The sequence below is a fragment of the Anabrus simplex genome, chromosome 3 (assembly GCF_040414725.1).
Source record: "Anabrus simplex isolate iqAnaSimp1 chromosome 3, ASM4041472v1, whole genome shotgun sequence".
NCBI lineage: Eukaryota > Metazoa > Arthropoda > Insecta > Orthoptera > Tettigoniidae > Anabrus > Anabrus simplex.
This window is the reverse complement of record NC_090267.1, coordinates 203424937-203445059: the sequence shown is the minus strand read 5'-3', so window position 1 is coordinate 203445059 and position 20123 is coordinate 203424937. Positions and strand designations below refer to the sequence as shown.

The following is a 20123-nucleotide window of genomic DNA, read 5'->3' as shown; positions in this document are numbered from 1 at the left end:
TAAAGCAAATAACATTATTAAAATGTATTTTTGCCATTTAGCCAGTCCAAAGCCTGGATAAAGTGTCTTAGGAGTCAGATTCACACATTTTAAAATTTCATACACACATAGGAATGCGTTTGATCGGCACGTACGGTCCGTAAAATGCGCTATTTTCAGGACATCACACTTCCAAGAATGCGTCTGATTGACACGTGTACGGTAGGTACACTTATTGCGTGTGAGATTAGCAAGAGAAGAAAGCTGCTCTTGAACTTGGACCTCCCCACCCAGTTTATCTCTTATATGGAACCAGTTTCTCTGTGACCTTGTTTCCCATTCATAGCGTCACAGTAAGAAAGCTACTGTACGACTCACTGAATAGTGCTGAAGTGCTCTTTCTGTGTGATCTTGTCTTGTGGTCCCATGGTGTAATGGTTAGCACTCTGGACTTTGAATCCAGCGATCCGAGTTCAAATCTCGGTGGGACCTGGTTGCGCATTTTAACTCCTGAGTTGAAGCATGAGGTGTATGTTATTACTGTATTGATCACATTCTTAAGGTCCGATTACGCCACGAAGAATCACTTATGTGCTTTATTAGTTTTTTTATTTAACAAGAATTCATGGTTGTTTCCAATAGAAAAATCTACCGTGTGCTACAATACCCCTTTCAAGGTTTCAAAGCATTCCAATATAGTATGCATTATATACGGATTCTTTTCACTCTCGAAGCGGCAAGCGTTGATGTTTCGACGGACGGTAGTACTGTTGTTTTGGGGCAATCATGCCAACCTGCCTACCATTTTGATAGGACATTTGGGATGGTTACAAAAGGCAATATTTGCCTAGAGTATCAGAGTTCCTATAGGAATTTTAACCTAAAATTATAGGTTATATTTACTAGAGAAACAGCTCTCGAGATATTTTGTCTAGTAAATACACAAAGCGGTCCGCCTCTATGGTGTAGTGGTTACTGAGATTAGCTGCCACCCCCCGGAGGCCCGGATTCGATTCCCGGCTCTGCCACGAAATTTGAAAAGTGGTACGAGGGCTGGAACGGTACCCACTCAGCCTCGGGAGGTCAACTGAGTAGAGGTGGATTCAATTCCCACCTCAGCTATCCTGGAAGTGGTTTTCCGTGGTTTCCCACTTCTCCTCCAGGCAAATGCCGGGATGGTACCGAACTTAAGGCAACGGCCGTTTCCTTCCCTCTTCCTTGTCTATCTCTTCCAATATTCCCATCCCCCCGCAAGGCCCCTGTTCAGCATAGCAGGTGAGGCCGCCTGGGCGAGGTACTAGTCATCCTCCCCAGTTGTATCCCCCGACCCAATGTCTCACGCTCCAGGACACTGCCCTTGAGGCGGTGGAGGTGGGATCCCTCGCTGAGTCCGAGGGAAAAACCAACCCTGGAGGGTAAGCAGATTAAGAAAGAGAGAAAGAAATACTCAAAGCGTCCGCCTTTGTAGTGTAGTGGTTAGTGTGATTAGCTGCCACCCCTGGAAGCCCGGGTTTGATTCCCGGCCCTGCCACGAAAGTTGAAAAGTGGTACAAGGGCTGGAACGGGGTCCACTCAGCCTCGGGAGGTCAACTGAGTAGAGGTGGGTACGATTCCCACCTCAGCCATCATGGAAGTGGTTTTCCGTGGTTTCCCACTTCTTCTCCAGGCAGATGCCGGGATGGTACCTAACTTAAGGCCACGGCCACTTCCTTCCCTCTTCCTTGTCTATCCCTTACAATCTTTCCATCCCCCGCAAGGCCCCTGTTCAGCACAGCAGGTGAGGCCGGCTGGGTGAGGTACCGGTCATCTTCCGCAGTTGTATCCCCTGACCCAGAGTCTGAAGCTCCAGGACACTGCCCTTGAGGCGGTAGAGGTGAGGTCCCTCGCTGACTCCGACAGAGAAACCGAAACCGACCCTGGAGGGTAAACTGATAAAGAAGAAGAAATACACAAAGCTCTGAGAACTCTGCAATAAACAACTGGTTAAAGAAAGGAAGTACGGAGTACTACCGCGGTATTTATTTCACGAAATTGAAGTACATTCGGAGTATTATTCTTGATGACTGTTAGAATACCGTCACACATTCAAATATATGACAATGTATCAAGTTTAAAATTTCAGGTCCCACCGAGATTTGAACTCGGATCGCTGGATTCAGAGTCCAGAGTGCTAACCATTACACCATGGGACCTTGCGTGAGGTTGTGTTCAAGCATTCACTTCACGTACGTACTCACTGCGGTTCTTTGGCACTGAGAAAATAGTCTGGGAAGTTCATTCCATTTTATTTGATATTCTTTGTGAAAATTATAAACATCTACTATGGTGAACAGGCGTCTTGTGAGGGGGAGTGTGGATGGGACGATTAGAAGGGATAGACAAGGAAGAGGAAGCAGCCGTGACCGTAAGTTAGGTACCGTACCATCCCGGCATTTACCTGGAGGAAAAGTGGGAAACTACCGCAAACCTCTTCAAGGATGGATGTGGACGGAATCGACCCCCACCCCCCACCATTACCCAGTTGACCTCCCGAGGATGAGTGGACCTCGATCCCGCCAGAAATCCAACCCGGCTCTCCGGAGGTGGCAGCTAATCATACTAATCCCAACACCACCGACGTGGACTAAAATATTAATGTTTCTTTTTAATTTACTTGTATCGTTTTAGGCATTAAGACTTTCTAATTTTCTTGTCATATTATGTATGAGGTAGCAGTGGAGAGACGGTATTTAGACTTAGCAAGCATTTATTCCGTACCCTGAACGAGTACGGCGGACGTCTTAGAGTTTAACGCCCTCTCTCAGGCCATACAGATTTGTAGAGGTGGTTGAGTTGCCGAGAAGGTGCGCGGGTATGGCAGTGGTCTATACAAGAATCTGTCTCGGCATTTGCCTTCTTGTAGTAAAATGGGAAGCCACGGAAAACCATTCTCAGGACAGCCGACGTTGGCGACCAGGCCCTCCGCTTCCCGAAGAGCAGCAAGAGTAGACAAAACTAGCCGCTGTCAAACCGAAACCTAGAGTACTCGGTAAATAAATTATCGTCAAAGCTGATATACATGTAAGTTATACGTTAACCTGAAACCACTTCAATATCCGTTCTATGTAGATCAGGATTTTCTGATCCATTAACTTAGCTGATATCGTACAAAAGTCTTTAGCTCAGCCACAACTTCTTTTATTTCATTTATTTAATCCATTTACCTTCCAGGGTTGATTATTCCTCCCAACTCAGTGAAGGATCCCACCTCTACCACCTCAACGGGAGTGTCCTGGAGCGTGAGATATTTGGTCGGGGGTACAACTCGGTAAGAGGGCCAGTACATCCCCCAGGCGGCTTCACCTGTTATGCTGAACAGGGGCTTGTGGGGGATGGGAAGATTGGACGGGATGGGCAAGGAAGAGGGAAGGAATCGGCTGTGGCTTAAATTGTATACCATCCCGGCATTCGCCTGGATAAGAAGTGGTAAACCACGGGAAAACCACTTCGAAGATGGCTGAGGAGGGAATCAAACCCCCTTCTACTCATTTCACTTTCCGAGGCTGAGAGGACCCCGTCCCAGTAGTCTTCGTATCGTGGCAGAGCCGGGAAACGAGTCCGGGCCTCCGGGGGTGGCAGCTAATCATATTAACCACTACACCCCCTGGCGGCTATTCATATGGCGAAGCGGAAACTAGTCTTCAACAAACCTATCTATATTGGCATGAGCGTACTAGACATTTCCAAAACGCTTATGTATTCCCATCACTACGACGTTCTACTTCCCTATTATGGGACTGAAACACGTTCTGTCGATGAAGGTAGGTTTTGCTACGAGTTTTTCTACTACCATGCTATCTGTTACAAGACGTACATTTATCCGTTTGCGAATGTTTTCCATGGTTTTTCCGAACATTGCATTATTAAAAAGTTTATAGAGGTCCTTCTCGAAGTCGTTCTTAGCTTGTTTTCTGAGATCGTTATTAAATTCTACGTAACATTTCAACCAGCGAGACTGTAGAAATTTCAGCGCTCGATGTACCTTCTTTTGTTGCAGTCCATGGTTCAAAGCTTGTTGGAGGGTCATGTAATATACCACGTAATGTTCTCGTTTTCCAAGATGAGTTATTAATTTTTTCGTTACAGACGACTCAGCCGGTTTCATACTTTCTGGAAGGAACGGTGAGTCATTATCAAAGAAAATGGAATGAACTTCCCGGACTATTTTCTCAGTGCCAAAGAACCGCAGTGAGTAACTACGTGAAGGCAATGCTTGAACTCAGTTTAACACAAGGTCCCATGGTGTAATAATGGTTAGCACTCTTGGACTCTGAATCCAGCGCTCCGAGTTCAAATGTCGGTTGGACATGGAATTTTAAACTTCATACTTTGTCATATATTTGAATGTGTGACGGTATTCTTACAGTCATCAAGAATTGATACTCCGACAGTAATTCAATTTCGTGAAATAAATACTGTGGTAGTTTAAAGCGTGTCCGCCTCTGTGGTGTAGTGGATAGCGTGATTAGCTGCCCCCCCCCCCCGAGATCCGAGTTCGATTCCCGGCTCTGCCACGAAATTTGAAAAGTGGTACGAGGGCTGGAACGGGGTCCACTCAGCCTCGGGAGGTCAACTGAGTAGAGGTGGGTTTGATTCCCACCTCAGTCATCCTGGAAGTGGTTTTCCATGGTTTCCCACTTCTCCTCCAGGCAAATGCCGGGGTGGTACCTAACGTAAGGCCACGCCGCTTCCTTCCCTCTTCCTTGCCTTTCCCATCCAATCTTCTCACCCCTCCACAAGGCCTCTGTTCAGCATAGCAGATGAGGCCGCCTGGGCGAGGTACTGGTCATTCTCCCCAGTTTTATCCCCCGACCCAAAGTCTGAAACTCCAGAACACTGCCCTTGAGACGGTAGAGGTGGGATCCCTCGCTGAGTCTGAGGGAAAAGCCGACCCTAGACGGTAAACATATTAAGAAGAAGAAGAAGAAGAAGAAGAGGAAGTTTAAAGCGTTGTTTCCGTACTTCCTTTTTACTAACCAGTTGTTCATTGCAGAGTTCTCAGAGCTTTGTATTCTTCTTCTTCTTCTTCATCATCTGTTTACCCTCCAGGGTCGGTTTTTCTCTCGGACTCAGCGAGGGATCCCACCTCTACCGCCTCAAGGGCAATGTCCTAGAGCTTCAGACTCTGGGTCGGGGAATACAACTGCGGAGGATGACCAGTGCCTCGCCCAGGCGGCCTCATCTGCTGTGCTGAATAGGGGCCTTGCGGGAGATGGGAAGATTGTAAGGGATAGACAAGGAAGGGGGAGGGAAGGTGATGACGGCAACACGTTAATAACTGCGTCGGTACAGCAGTATTCAAATTGTGCATCCTCACGTCTCACGCATTGTCTATAACGATCCTCTTGATAGCCGGGTTGAGTCGCTCAGACGGTTGAGGCGCTGGCCTTCTGACCCCAACTTGACAGGTTCGATCCTGGTTTAGTCCAGGTGCTCAAATACGTCGGCCTCGTATCGGTAGTTTTCAGGCACGTAAAAGAACTCCAGTGGGACTAAATTCCGGCACTTCGGTTTCTCCGAAAACCGTAAAAGTAGTTCGTGGTACGTAATGACATTAACATTATTAGGTCCTCTGTGGTGTAGTGGTTAGTGTGATTAGCTGCCATCCCCGAAGGTCCGGGTTCGATTCCCGGCTCTGCCACAAAATTTGAAAAGTGGTGCGAGGGCTGAAACGGGGTCCACTCAGCCTCGGGAGGTCAACTGAGTAGAGGTGGGCTCGATTCCTACCTCAGCCATCCTGGGGGCGGTTTTCCGTGGTTTCCCACTTCTCCTCCAGGCAAATGCCGGGATGATACCTAACTTAAGGCCACTGCCGCATCCTTCCATCTTCCTTGTCTATCCTTCCAATCTTCCCATCCCCCACAAGGTTAGCCCGTCTGGGCGAGGTACTGGTCATCCTCCCCAGTTGTATCCCCGACCCAGAGTCTGAAGCTCCCGGACACTGCCCGTGAGGCGGTAGTGGTGGGATTCCTCGCTGAGTCCGAGGAAAAACCGACCCTGGAGGGTAAGACGATTAAGAAAGAAAGAAAGAAAGAAAGAAAGAAAGAAAGAAAGAAAGAAAGAAAGAAAGAAATGTCTCTGGTATCGTAGCCGGTGCGGTAAAAATGTGTAAACCGAGCTCGATAGCTGCAGCCGCTTAAGTGCGCCCAGTATCCAGTATTCGGGAGATAGTGGGTTCGAGCCCCACTGTCGGCAGTCCTGAAGATGGTTTACCGTGGTTTCCCATTTTCACACCAGACAAATGCTGGGGCTGTACCTTAATCAAGGCCACGGCCGGTTCGTTCCCACTCCTATGCCCTTCCTGTCCCATCGTCGCCACAACACCTATCTGTGTCGAAGCGACGTAAAGCAAATAGCAAAAAAATAAATAAATAAATAAATAAATAAATAAATAAATAAATAAATAAATAAATAATAAAAAATGTGTAAGACGTAAATTATCGGGTGTTTAATTCTATATGACATTAGTTATGTAGTATTTATCGATAGGGCAATTAATAACATATTTGAGAATTATATTTTACGCCTTCCCCTAAACTGCCATTTCACTCAGCGCGAATAAAATTATTGATAGCCTAGATTGTAGTGCCTCATTCCCCTACTTCAGATACCGATTTTCATTAAATAATATTTAGTCACTGTATCTTATTGCGTGTACATACGTACATACATACATAGGCTACATGCATGCATGTATACATACAAACAAACAGAAAAACAGACCAGCAGACATTACGGAAAGTTATATAGATTATGCGGTGTGCACTATGAAATTTCACTTCCTGCTGAAGGGATAGATTTATATCCCAACTCAAAGGCACCACCAGGGTTAACAGGCTTGAAACACGCTTGTTGTGCGATAGCTTTCCACCGCGTATCACAGAGGTCATGCTCACGCACCGCAACATGTGTTACTTTGAAGTGGTCAGCCACATGACCATCAGGTGTTCATCCCTATAGGCTATTCTCGTTGATTCACGACTGATGTTTCAGTTTACTTCATGGTATGTATGCACACTATCACAATTTTGATAGAGTAAACAAGAAATCAGTAGCGTGTAGTGGATTTGTCACAATGGTAGTTACATTAGTCATCAGCTTTTAAAAAGTACTAGTTTTAAATTAACGTAGTACATTTCTGTGCAGGCTAAATGGCTCAAACGGTAAAGCACTGGCTTTCTGAGCTCAACTTGATGGATTCAATCTGGGCTCCATCCAGTGGTATTTCTAGGTGCTCAAATAATGTGGAATAAGAACACTTGCGGGACAAAACGCCGACATCTCGGCGTCCCTACAAAGTATGAGTAAAGTATGAGTGACTTAAAATAATAATAATAATAATAATAAATATATTATACAGGGTGAAGCGAAATTCGCACACTCGGGCGTCGCAGCGCGAGTCCTCACATGCCAGCAATAAAAAAATGTAGATAGAGTTTTGGATTAGCAGGTTCGATCCTGGGTTGAGTTGCACTTATTTATTTGCTAATTTCCATCGGACATTACAAACTGTAATACAGTAAGACACCGTTTCTTAGTTCACATGTATCCTTCTTCTTCTTATCCTTCTTCTTAATCTGCTTACCCTCCAGGGTCGGTTTTCCCCTCGGACTCAGCGAGGGATCCCACTTCTACCGCCTCAAGGGAGCTTCAGACTTTGGGTCAGGGGATACAACTGGGGAGAATGACCAGTAACTCGCCCAGGTGGCCTCACCTGCTGTGCTGAACAGGGGCCTTGTGGAGGGATGGGAAGATTGGATGGGACAGGCAAGGAAGAGGGAAGGAAGCGGCCGTGGCCTTAAGTTAGGTACCATCCCGGCATTTGCCTGGAGGAGAAGTGGAAAACCACGCAAAACCACTTCCAGGATGGCTGAGGTGGGAATCGAACCCACCTCTACTCAGTGCTGAGTGGACACCGTTCCAGCCCTCGTACCACTTTTCAAATTTCGTGGCAGAGCCGGGAATCGAACCCGGACCTCTGGGGGTGGCAGCTAATCACGCTAACCACTACACCACAGAGGCGGACTCACATGTATCCTACATTTTAGTAACGCTTAACACGTTGTAATGCATCTAGTAGATGAAGTGGTGCGAATAAATTCACGCCCACGACGTGGAAGGGCGTCTTTCAAAGCTGAGCAATGAAAACGAATGTTCGAGCATTTCTAGGATCGTAGTATGTAAGTGCAAATGCTTTCTAGAGTACCTGCTGCATTCGCTGCCCGTTACCATACCACCTGGACTACATTTACGAAATAAAAGAATATACGCCTCAAACCAGGATCGACCCCCTCGACCTCCTGCATGCAAACCCAAAACTCTATCCACTGCACCAACTGTACAGCAAGACTAATACGTGCTGACAGAGGTAGTTACCCTACATGTGGTTACAGTGTTGCCAGATTTCCACTCTTCAACGTCCTTTTTCTCCCGGATATACTTGCAGGACGAACTTTTCTGAGAGACATTTCTTTATTGCTGGTATGTGAGGAGTCGCGCTGCGACGCCCGAATGCGCGAATTTCGCTTCAACCTGTATAATGCATACATAACAATATAATAAATATATATTACTTTTTCGTTTCGGCCAGCTATGGACATTGCTAATTCAACCATTTTCTGTCTTGATAGCTTTAACACTCTCCCAGTACATCCGCACCCTTCTTCAGTGAGCTCCCTTCCGTTCTTCGGTCCACGTCTTGCCTGTCTTCATTTTAGGTTTCCTTCGAAAATTCTGTAGACCTTCAAGTTTCTTCTTATCGAGCTCGATAGCTGCAGTCGCTTAAGTGCGGTCAGTATCCAGTATTCGGGAGATAGTAGGTTCGAACCCCACTGTCGGCAGCCCTGAAAATGGTTTTCCGTGGTTTCCCATTTTCACACCAGGCAAATGCTGGGGCTGTACCTTAATTAAGGCCACGGCCGCTTCCTTCCCACTCCCAGCCCTTCCCTGTCCCATCGTCGCCGTAAGACCTATCTGTGTCGGCGCGACGTAAAAAGCAACTAGCAAGAAATTTCCTACCAAGTTTCTTCTTTAAAGGGTCACGTTGCAAGATGCCACACTCCAGTTCTTGTAAATTCTTTTCCACCTCGGTGAATCAGACTCCTTTATTATTACTATTATTCATATTTTCTCCGTAAAACCAGTTGTGTTGCAAAGATTATCGAAGTGGCGTCAGCTATAACCGAACTCAAAAGTAAATTATGCAATTTGTGATATTCTGTATTTCATTCATGAGAGTTCCGAATGAATCACCAAATATACATTTTTTAATGAAATTCTAGTTTGTAGGCTGCAGACCAGGCCAGGCCACCAGCGCTACTCTGGCGCGAGCGCTCCGACTAAGTTCCTAATATGCGCGCCGAGCGCAGATATAGCTAGCGTTGAGGGGCGAAAAGGAGGGAAACGTTAGCAGTCAGGCCGTACAGCACAGCCACTTTCAAGCATTGCAGGAAAAATTCCGGAAGAGGTTTCAAGACTATGAAGGGCTCAAGGCTGATTTCTATTGACTTATCACACCTTTGTTGCTTTTGGCTGAGAATGTTTACCTTTTCTTCCACCTTGGGCTGATAGATCTGCAGTGCAACACCCGGCTCAACGACTTTTTCTGCATCCCCAAAATATACACGATTTTTATAAAATACTTTAACAGCAATGTCCTCGACTGCACAGGCTAGCTGCTAAAGTTCCTTCATTTTTCGGTTTTGTTACCGTGGTTGGTGGATCAGCAGAGGTGAAAGAAGGTGCCGGGGTGAATGGGTCCAACTACTATGTCAAGAAAGAATTTAAAGTGAACTGGAAGGTTCTATTTTCAAAAAACAACAAGTTAACAAGTTCTCACTTAGTGAGATAACAATAAAATAGCAATTTAAAAAGGCTTAGAAAAAATCCAAGATTTCAAAACTTTAACACTCTTGGGCTACAAGCCCCTAGTTTTACAATTTTAATTTTCAAGTTCCAACTTTACAGAGGGGCATAAATTTACAAAAGGGCAGAAATCCCCTAATACCTGGAGCACTTGCTCTCTAATTTACAATATCAAGCCTCCTAGAGGCACCACAGAGGCACACCATTGTATAGTCACTTTACGAAAAAGAATGATTACATAGTATTGTATGTTCCTCTCACTTAATATTTTATTAGACCTAACTTTAATTATTATCAGAATACAATTCACCTCCCATGTGCATATAAACCCTGTTGATACCCACAAGAAAGATTGCATCTATAGGTTCAATTGCTATTGACAAAAATGTGTCCGCGGAGAACTTTTACAATGCCGAACAGGTTAGCTCAGTTCGTTGCGGCACGTCTGCTAGCTCAGTACTCGGGTGACAGGTGGGTTCGAATACCTCGTCGACCATCCTCCGAATGGTTTTATGCGGCTTCCCATTTCAAATCCAGCCGGGATGGTACTTTTCTCAAGGCCATGGCCGCTTCCTTCTCATTCCTAGACAGCTAAACTTACAGACAACAATCTCACGCAGCGGTACATGTAGCTCACTCGGAAGGGGTGTACCGGGAAAAAGAGTTACAGAATTGGCGAGTCGAACATTCCTCGGATACTCCCGCCACTGAGAGCCATGCTCTAAAGCAGGGCCTCTCAGGGTGCATGCGCGTGGTGCATGCACTGTGCACGGTGCAAAAGACGACTTGGCTTGGTTGACCAGAGTGCAGATCCCCCACTCCTCGATTTGGAGCAATGGCGCTTACTCTCTCTTTCCTCACGCCTCTCTCGCCTGTCTCCCTCTGCCCCACTTGCGCCGTAGCGCTCGAAATCCGGGCTGAGTTGAGCCGAGCTTAGCCGAGTAGCCCAGAGACGAAGCGTTGATCCGAGCCATACCGAGCGGCACCGATGCACAGTGCACGGAGCTCTTGCGCCTCGCTCTGCACGCGTGAGATTTTGGGCGTTTGAGAGGCCCTGCTCTAAAGGAATCTTATACAATACTATGCGCGCATTACTTTTTTGAGCGACTGTGCAGTCCTAACGTAATGACGTAATAACGTGCTATCACACGCAGCAGAGCCTTAATTTTGACTAGAAAAGTGAATACATGTACCTGTAGGCAAAGTGTTGTTATTACAAAATAGGCCACCGGGCGAGTTGGCCGTGTGGATAAAGGCGCGCGGTTGTGAGCTTGCATCCGGGAGATGGAGGGTTCGAGTCCCACTGTCGGCAGCCCTGAAGATGGTTTTCCGTCGTTTCCCATTTTCACACCAGGCAAATTCTGGGACTGCGGCCGCTTCCTTCCAACTCCTAGGCCATTCCTCTTCCATCGTCACCGTAAGACCTAGCAGAGTCGGTGCGACGTAAAGCCACTAGCGAAAAAAAAGGCCTGCATAATATAATTTCTGTCATCATGTTACTGGTGACAGGTCGAGGCCCTGTTTGTGATTAAAACGGGTGTGAACGCCGACTTTGCTTCATCAGTCCGATTTCACAATCAGCACACCTTTCGCTCAGCCCGACCTGCCACCACTAACAATATAGGGCCTACATCCGCCTATCTGACATACATTCACCGAATATCACAGTACTTAGGGATAGCGGGAGCGCTTGCCAGGCTAGTGACGGGATATTCGATTAAATTTACTGAATCAATCAAGTTTCTTTTATTCCGGTCACATTACTGAATTGATACAGTGATCCGATACACGACACATTAGAATCACCGTTCCTATTACATCTGTGTGTACTGTTAGGTAGCAGCAACAATATTCAATGTTCTCCCATCCGGTCCTCATTGTATGAACTGATTTCCTATGCATGTCATCCCTCATTTCTACGCCGCCCACCTCGTATTTATTCATATACACTTAAGAAAATGGAAATTGCAACACCAAGAAGCCATTGGTCGTTTGTGTTGATTTTCAAGATATGGAACGATGCCATGTAGGTATGTAAACGATCAAAGTTTCAGACCCATCGGATTGTTGCTACAGGTCTCCCCACGTGATTGATCGAGGAGGAATCAACTCCAGTATACGGACTCTGGTGTAGCGTAGTTAACTTGCAGTCTGTGCAGGGAAGTGTTCCCGCTCAAACATGCCTCGACGACAGAGAAGAGCACGCTATCAACAACTGTCGCCGTTTGAGAGGGCTCGGATAATTGGGCTGTGTGAGGCTGGATTATCGCTAAGGACTGTCGCTGGACGTGTTGGCCGACAGGCATCTACGGTACAACGTGTATGGCAGCAGTGGTCAAATGAAGGTACCCACACTCGTAGACCTGGCACAGACCCAGCGCGACAGACAACTGTGAGAGGGGTTCGCCGCATCAATCGGATGGCCCGGATGGAACCCCATGCAACAACAGCGCAAATTCGAGCAGCTGTGGCACCCCACGTTACACAACAAACAGTTGGTAATCGCCTGCGTGCAACTGGCTTACGAGCCCGTGTCCCTGCAGAAGGTGTTTCATTGACCCCACAACAGCGACGTGTAAGGCTGGCCTGATGTAGAGAAAGATCAACGTGGGTCGACGAATGGCATAGGGTCGTCTTTAGTGATGAATCGCGCTTCTGTCTTGCCCTCAGTGATCGCCGGAATCGTGTGCGCCGACGTACCGGGGAGAGTGGCCGCCCAGATCTTATTGTCGAGAAGACACGGGGCCAACACCAAGCATTGCGGTCTGGGGAGCTATTGGCTTTAATGTGAAATCACTAGAATGGCCCGCCAGATCCCCGGACCTCAGTCGTATTGAGCATGTGTGGGACATCATGGGTCGACAACTGGCCAACCGTCCTCAGCCACCCACAACTCTGGAACAACTGACCCGTGCAGTGCAGCAAGCATGGGCCACAATTACTCAGGAAGCGATCCAGGGCCTTATTGACTCCAAGCCTCGACGAATTTATCAATGAATTGCAGTTCGTGGTGGGCACATCCTGCACTGATTGTTGTTCAACCTTGCGGTCAGAGAGACCTGAAAGTGTAATCATCGAATCACAAACGAACCTTCGTCCTGCATGTTCAATTCCAGCAATGTAGCACCACTCCTTCTGGGTGTTGCAATTTCCATTTTCTTCAGTGTAATACGGCACTGTAGGAAGGTAAATAGACTTCTTTTCTCTGTCTACTTCGTCTGGTTGGTCGGAGTGCAGTTCAAAACTTACTGTGGGGTCTAATATATATTCTTACTTCCCTTTAATGGCGATGAAATTAAATGTCGTATGGCTTTTAGTGCCGGGATATCCCAGGATGGGTTCGGCTCGCCAGGTGCAGGTCTTTCTATTTGACTCCCGTAGGCGACCTGTGCGTCGTGATGAGGATGAAATGATGATGAAGACAACACATACACCCAGCCCCCGTGCCGTAGGAATTAACCAATTAAGGTTAAAATCCCCGACCCGCCCGGGAATCGAACCCGGGACCCTCTGAACCGAAGACCAGTACGCTGACCGTTGAGCGAACGAGTCGGACTTTAATGGCGATCATTTCTATCGTTCTCATGCTGCCATCGTATGACCGGGCGAGTTGGCCGTGCGGTTAGAGGCGCGCAGCTATGAGCTTGCATCTGGGAGACAGGGGGTTCGAGCCCCACTGTCGGCAGCCCTGAAGATGATTTTCGGTGGTTTCCCATTTTCACACCAGGCAAATGGTGGGGCTATGTCCTAATTAAGGCCGAGGCCATTTCCTCCCCACTCCTAGTCCATTTGTCTCCCATCGTCGCCATATGACCTATCTGTGTCGGTGCGACATTAAGCCAGTTGTAAAACAAAGGCTGCCTGCGCGTCAGTTTCGACATTCCCTTTTACTGTACCAGATGGCGGAGTGAGTAACCTTGATCTCTCATAGACGATCTATGGCTGAGTTTTAATTGATTTTGATGGGTAAACACCAAATGTGTCGCCAGATATCTTTTGCATGCCGACATCGTACGACATGGAGAACCTACCGAATGGACTTCCTTCCGCCCTTCAGAAACCCGGCTATCTCTGCCGGGTTAGAGCCCTTAAATTTTGGATCCGGAGGTCGATACTCTACCACTGTTTCAGAGAGAGAACTGTTTTTGCACCAATTAGATCAGCACACAAAATAATGCAAAAGATATTTCTGATTCTGTGTATTTAAGGGAATCGGTGCGACCTTTGATAACATAGGATCATTCACTGCACATTCGCATCCGAGCAGAATAATACCAGTTATTGTAATGGATGGCACGCTGCTTGCACACATGTACGCCCTTATATTGGAGTCCACATGGGACAGTTTACAGTTAGCACAGAAATTGAATTACCTAATGGGAAAGCGTATGCAAGCAAATTAGCTACCAAAACCATATGCGATTTACAGTATTCTTAGAACAGATTATAGAGGCTCTGTTAGGATAGTAATTTTCTTTTGGTGGACACCGAAACATCGAAGATGCATGGTGCTATTTATAAAGAAAGTTCTGAATTGTTCTGTGTTCCATTTGGCGCCGAACCCTGTAAAATTAATAAGACCATTGGAACTAACTGAAGAATTCTTCTTTAATCCATTCAAATACGCCTAGTTACAGTTTATTTATTTAATCCGTTTAGTCTCCAGAGTTGGTTTTCCACCCGGACTCAGTGAGGGCAGTGTCCTAGAGTGTGAGGCATTTGGTCGGCGATACAGCTAGAGAGGAGTACCAGTACCTCGCCCAGCCATAGGTACCTCTCGCCATGCTGAACAGGGACCTCCCCGGACCTCCGGGGGTGGCAGCTAATCACGCTAACCACTACACCACAGAGGCAGACTGTTGTTCAATTCATTTTATAAAAATTAGGTGAAAACAAGTTATGTTGCTCACGGTAAATTTGTTTTATAAAATCCGTGGAAGCATCAGGATGGCCATCTATGAACTCGCTTCTGAACTAAGATGTGTGTGAGCTGCGATCTATCGATAAACTTTTAAACCAAGAATCAGCTGTTCAACTTACAGTGTGATTAAGAGTATGGCTCCAACAAACAAAGCAAAAAGTTGATGTATTCGCTGCAACTATATGTTGTACAGTGGTAAAAAGGAAGAAAAGAAATGCCAGGAAATGCTGGATTCGGGATTGGATCAAAGGAAGAGAAGAAGGTACAGGATTTCTGTACTCGGTAAAAATTAGTTGAGATTAAAAGACCAGCAATCATATAGGAATTCGGCGATTGTGCTTTCTGCCTCTCTTCTTGCATTTCTGTTGCGGGGAGACACGAACAACTCCAAGAGGCTTTTAACATTCAAGAGCTCTGGTTGGGGACACGACGACTGCTCTCCTCTGCTTCAACGCAACGCATATTTTTTCTTCGGCCGGGTGACTGCTCAACTTTACTTATCACCCTGCCGAGACAACAAAGCATATAGGCTGGCACCACGTAGGAGGTCGGCCTTCCCACAATGCTCTACACCTGCCTTGCCCGCAACGTTCCTCTCGTCTTCTCAGACCAAGATGTCCTCGCTGCTCTTCGTCCGGCGGGTGCCTATGGTGCCTGCCGGGTAGTCGACGACGAAGCTCAACCACTATCCGATGTACTTCTCTATTTATCCACTCCAGCCGACGTCTCTACCATCATCAAGAATGGCGCACGCATCGACAACCATCTCTATACAGTTGAACCTACTCCAGAGGATCTTTTGGCTGAGCTACCGGACACCGACGACCCTCCGCCTGGAACCATCGATCCGCCCGCTACGACCACACCACCTCCCTACTGCTCACCCCCGCCCCCTTTGTCCTTCCCTCCTGTTACCTCTGCCACTACTCTAACCACTGCTACCTCCACCATTACCACCTCAGTTCACACCTCCTCTTCCCTTCCTATCACTACTACTGTTACCACTCATCCTTCCCCTCTCATGACATTTCCTTTCCCCTTACCTCCCTCCACTGACCCCACACACCCCCAGCGCTCATCACTTCCATCATCTGAAGAGGGATATTCCCATCAAGATACTCCTGGCAACTTGGTACAGCCACCATTGGTCCCACCGCCTTCCACCGGCACTACCACCTTTAGCTGTGTCGTCTGCGGTGTGGAGCCCAGTCTTCCATCAGCATCTATCATCCAAACACTCCGCCAGACAGGGATACCAGTGCGCCGAGCCTTTCGGATCTATAACTCCGCTGGACCCACCTATCTCGTCCGCCTTCATCTGCCGACTGCTGAAGACGTTGAACGCCTCATCGCCACCGGGATCCACCTCAACGGCCGTCATCACCGCATAGAACCATCTCGCTCACCTCCACAACCTTCATCTCATCCCTCCACACCTCGAAGTAGTCCCCGGCCGGCCCCACCTCCCCAACCACCTCCTCCATCATTTCATCCTTATTTCTTCCCGCCCCCACCTCCTTACTTTCCCCCACCTCCCTCTTTTGATATCCTTCGCCTTCTTCTAACTTCGCTTGTTAGCTTCTCCTCCTTTTATAACACCCTTGCCCTTCATTTATTTTCCTCTCACCTTGTATAACCCCTCTCCTCTTTGTTCACAGCTCATTTTGACATAATCACAACTGTATTCTCACTTCAATAAAGAATAAATACTTAGGAATAGACGCAATTCCCCTCCCATCTCCTAACTCTCCACATCCTTTACCCACCTCCTTCTTCCATCACATCTCCCCAACCCGCCCGCATCTCTTGGCCAGAGAGAGGGCGACACCCTCTAGGTGGCCCGCCCCACCCCTTCAGGGTGGGGAATGAAAGCATTTAAGCAGCAGCAGCTGTTGCGGGTAAGTGGCGTTTTAACTTCGTACAAACAAGGATATTTCTGGTATTCGTCAGTAAGACACTAACAGCTTCCTTAGTCGACCCGGAGCCTGTCATTTTAGAAAGAAGTGTTTGTTTAAATCGAGCTTCACAATCTTCTCACGACGTAGCGCCAGTATCATCGTGATGTCAGCTTCGCTGATTGGTTCGTTTCGTAAAATTAATTTTACGGAATAGAACATGTCCTATTTTATGAAAAGTTTTATCAAAGGTTTTATAAAACTTGAATTTGACCGTGACCAACAGAAATGTTATAAAATTAAATTATTGTACAATAAATTTGACAGAGTCCGCCTCTGTGGTGTAGTGGTTAGTGTGATTCCCTGCCACCCCCTGAGGCCCGGGTTCAATTCCCGGCTCTGCCACGAAATTTGAAAAGTGGTACGAGTGCTGGAACGGAGTTCACGCAGCCTCGGGAGGTCAACTGAGTAGAGGTGGGTTCGATTCCCATCTCAGCCATCCTGGAAGTGGTTTTCCGTGGTTTCCCACTTCTCCTCCAGGAAAATGCCGGGATGGTACCTCCTTAAGGCCACGGCCTCTTCTTTCCCTCTTCCTTGTCTATCCTTTCCAATCTTCCCATCCCCCCGCAAGGCCCCTGTTCAGCATAGCAGGTGAAGCCACTTGGGCGAGGTACTGGTCATACTCCCCAGTTGTAACCCTAATGGGAAAGCTGAAGCTCCAGGACACTGCCCTTCAGGCGGTAGAGGTGGGATCGCTCGCTGATTCCGAGGGAAAAACCGACCCTGGGGTGGGAGGTGGAGGGTAAACAGATTAAGAAGACGTTAACTGCTATGGTTGTACTCCTGTAATGAACTGATAGTAACTTCTTCTCGTTGGCACCTTCGCAGTGAGGTTCTAATTATACCCAGATCTTGAGCCAATGACTGTGTGCTATCTCCGCTGATGCGCAGGCAGTAGGGTTCCATGGTGTAATGGTTAGCACTCTGGACTCTGAATCCAGCGATCCGAGTTCAAATCTCGGTGGGACCTTCAATTTTAACTTGAAATAAACAGCTACTGGCTTTACGTCGCACCGACACAGACAGTTCTTATGGCGATGGGATAGGAAAGGCCTAGGAGTTGGAAGAAAGCGATCATCATCATCTGTTTACCCTCCAGGTTCGGCTTTTCCCTCGGACTTAGCGAGGGATCCCACCTCTACCGCCTCAAGGGCAGTGTCCTGGAGCTTCAGACTCTTGGTCGAGGGATACAACTGGGGAGTATGACCAGTACCTCGCCCAGGCGGCGTCACCTGCTATGCTGAACAAGGGCCTTGTGGAAGGGATAGGCAAGGAAGAGGGAAGGAAGCGGCCGTGGCCTTAAGTTAGGTACCATCCCGGCATTCGCCTGGAGGAGAAGTGGGAAACCACGGAAAACCACTTCGAGGATAGCTGAGGTGGGAATCGAACCCACCTCTACTCACTTGACCTCCCGAGGCTGAGTGGACCCCGTTCCAGCCCTCGTACCACTTTTCAAATTTCGTGGCAGAGCCGGGAATCGAACCCGGACCTTTGGGGGTGGCAGCTAATCACGCTAACCACTACACCACAGAGGCGGACAGAAAGCGATCGTGGCCTTAATTAAGGTACATCCGCTGCATTTGCCTGGTGTGAAAATGGGAAACCACGGGAAACCATTTTCAGGGATGCCGACAGTGGGATTCGAATCCACTATCTCACGGATGGAAGCTCACAGCCGCGCTCCCCTAACCGTACGACCAGCTCGTTATATTGGTGGATTATAGTAAAGGGTTGACCGTCGGCAGTGTTCATAAAATGAAGGTGGCGGATATACCGGTATATGATCCACATGTAGAATGTAACGTCATCTGTTGACGACGACTTCCGGTTGGCAGCTTTTATTTGGAAGTATAAATTAAGCTTCAGACATTGTTTTACAGCTTGTGCTAACTAAATGGGATCATGAGATGTGAGTCATTCCATGGTGTAATGGTTTAGCACTCTGGACTGTGAATCGAGTTCAAATCTCCGTGGGACCTTGCGTTTTAATTAAAAATCTCTACAGGTTATCTTCTTCATTACACCAAAGGCGAGGACATTATGGAATTATCCTACATTTAAGGCAAAAGTATTTTGTGAGACGAAGTTTAGGGCCTATACTGATTATCACAACCTATTAATTGATCTTTCTTTCTTTCTTTCTTTCTTTCTTTCTCAATCCGTTTACCGTCCAGGTTTGATTTTCCCTCGGACTCAGCGAGGGATCCCACATCTACCAGCTCAAGGCAATGTCCTAGAGCGTGAGACTTTGCATCGGGAATACAACTGTTGAGGAGGGCCATTACCTCGCCCAGGGAGCCTCTCTTGCTATGCTGTATAGGGGCCTTGTGGGGTGATGGGGCTAGACAAGGAAGAGGGAAGGAAGCGGCCATGGCTTTAAGTTAAGTACCATCCCGGCATTTGCCTGGGAAAGCACGGAAGTTCCTTTGCCCTCCCGAGGCTGAGTGGACCCCGTTCCAGCCCTCGTACAACTTTTTAAGTTTTGTGTCAGAGTCGGGAATCGAACCCGGGCCTGCGGGGGTGGCAGCTAATCATACTAACCACTACACCACAGAGGCGGACAGAAAAAATGCCATGTCAATAAAAACAATAAAATGTCCGTAGGAAGGGCTTACCCGCCTGTGCGGTGTAGTGGTTAGTGTGATTAGCTGCCACCTCCGGAGGCCCGGCGTTCGATTCCTGGCTCTGCCACGAAATTTGAAAAGTGGTACGAGTGCTGGAACGGGGTCCACTCAGCCTCGGGAGGTCAATTGAGTAGAGGTGGGTTCGATTCCCTCCTCAGCCATCCTGGAAGTAGTTTTCCCTGGTTTCCCACTTCTCCTCCAGGCAAATGCCGGGATGGTACCTAACATAAGGCCTTAAGGCCACAAGGGCTGGAACGGTGTCCACTCAGCCTCGGGAGGTCAAGTGAGTAGACGGGGGTTCGATTCCCTCCTCAGCCATCCTGGAAGTGGTTTTCCGTGGTTTCCCACTTCTCCTCCAGGCAATCTTCTCATCCCTCCACAAGGCCCCTGTTCATCATAGCAGGTGAGGCCGCATGGGCGAGGTACTGGTCATTCTCCCCAGTTTTATCCCCCGACCCAAAGTCTGAAGCTCCATGACACTGCCCTTGAGGTGGTAGAGGTGGGATCCCTCGTTGAGTACGAGGGAAAAACAACTCTGGAGGGTAAACAGATACAGAAGAAGAAGCAGAAGGGAGTACAACGCATATTCCCAATAATAGGAACCATTCTATGTTCATATATAGAACATTTTACACCAAAACAGGAAATAAAGATAAATACTAAAACCGTAGGTCCCACCGAGATTTGAACTCGGATCGCTGGATTCAGAGTCCAGAGTGCTAACCATTACACCATGGAACC

The 20123-nt window shown here is 47.6% G+C and overlaps 4 non-coding genes across 4 annotated transcripts; 2 read left to right on the top strand and 2 right to left on the bottom strand.

The window, feature by feature from the left end:
- Window positions 1-399: 399 nt before the first annotated feature.
- TRNAQ-UUG (transfer RNA glutamine (anticodon UUG)) lies at window positions 400-471 on the top strand. Its single transcript has one exon. It is a non-coding gene; the product is annotated as a tRNA-Gln (tRNA).
- A 1628-nt stretch (window positions 472-2099) lies between these two features.
- TRNAQ-CUG (transfer RNA glutamine (anticodon CUG)) lies at window positions 2100-2171 on the bottom strand. Its single transcript has one exon. It is a non-coding gene; the product is annotated as a tRNA-Gln (tRNA).
- Window positions 2172-17656: 15485 nt separating this feature from the next.
- TRNAQ-CUG (transfer RNA glutamine (anticodon CUG)) lies at window positions 17657-17728 on the top strand. Its single transcript has one exon. It is a non-coding gene; the product is annotated as a tRNA-Gln (tRNA).
- Window positions 17729-20051: 2323 nt separating this feature from the next.
- TRNAQ-CUG (transfer RNA glutamine (anticodon CUG)) lies at window positions 20052-20123 on the bottom strand. The gene has a single exon. It is a non-coding gene; the product is annotated as a tRNA-Gln (tRNA).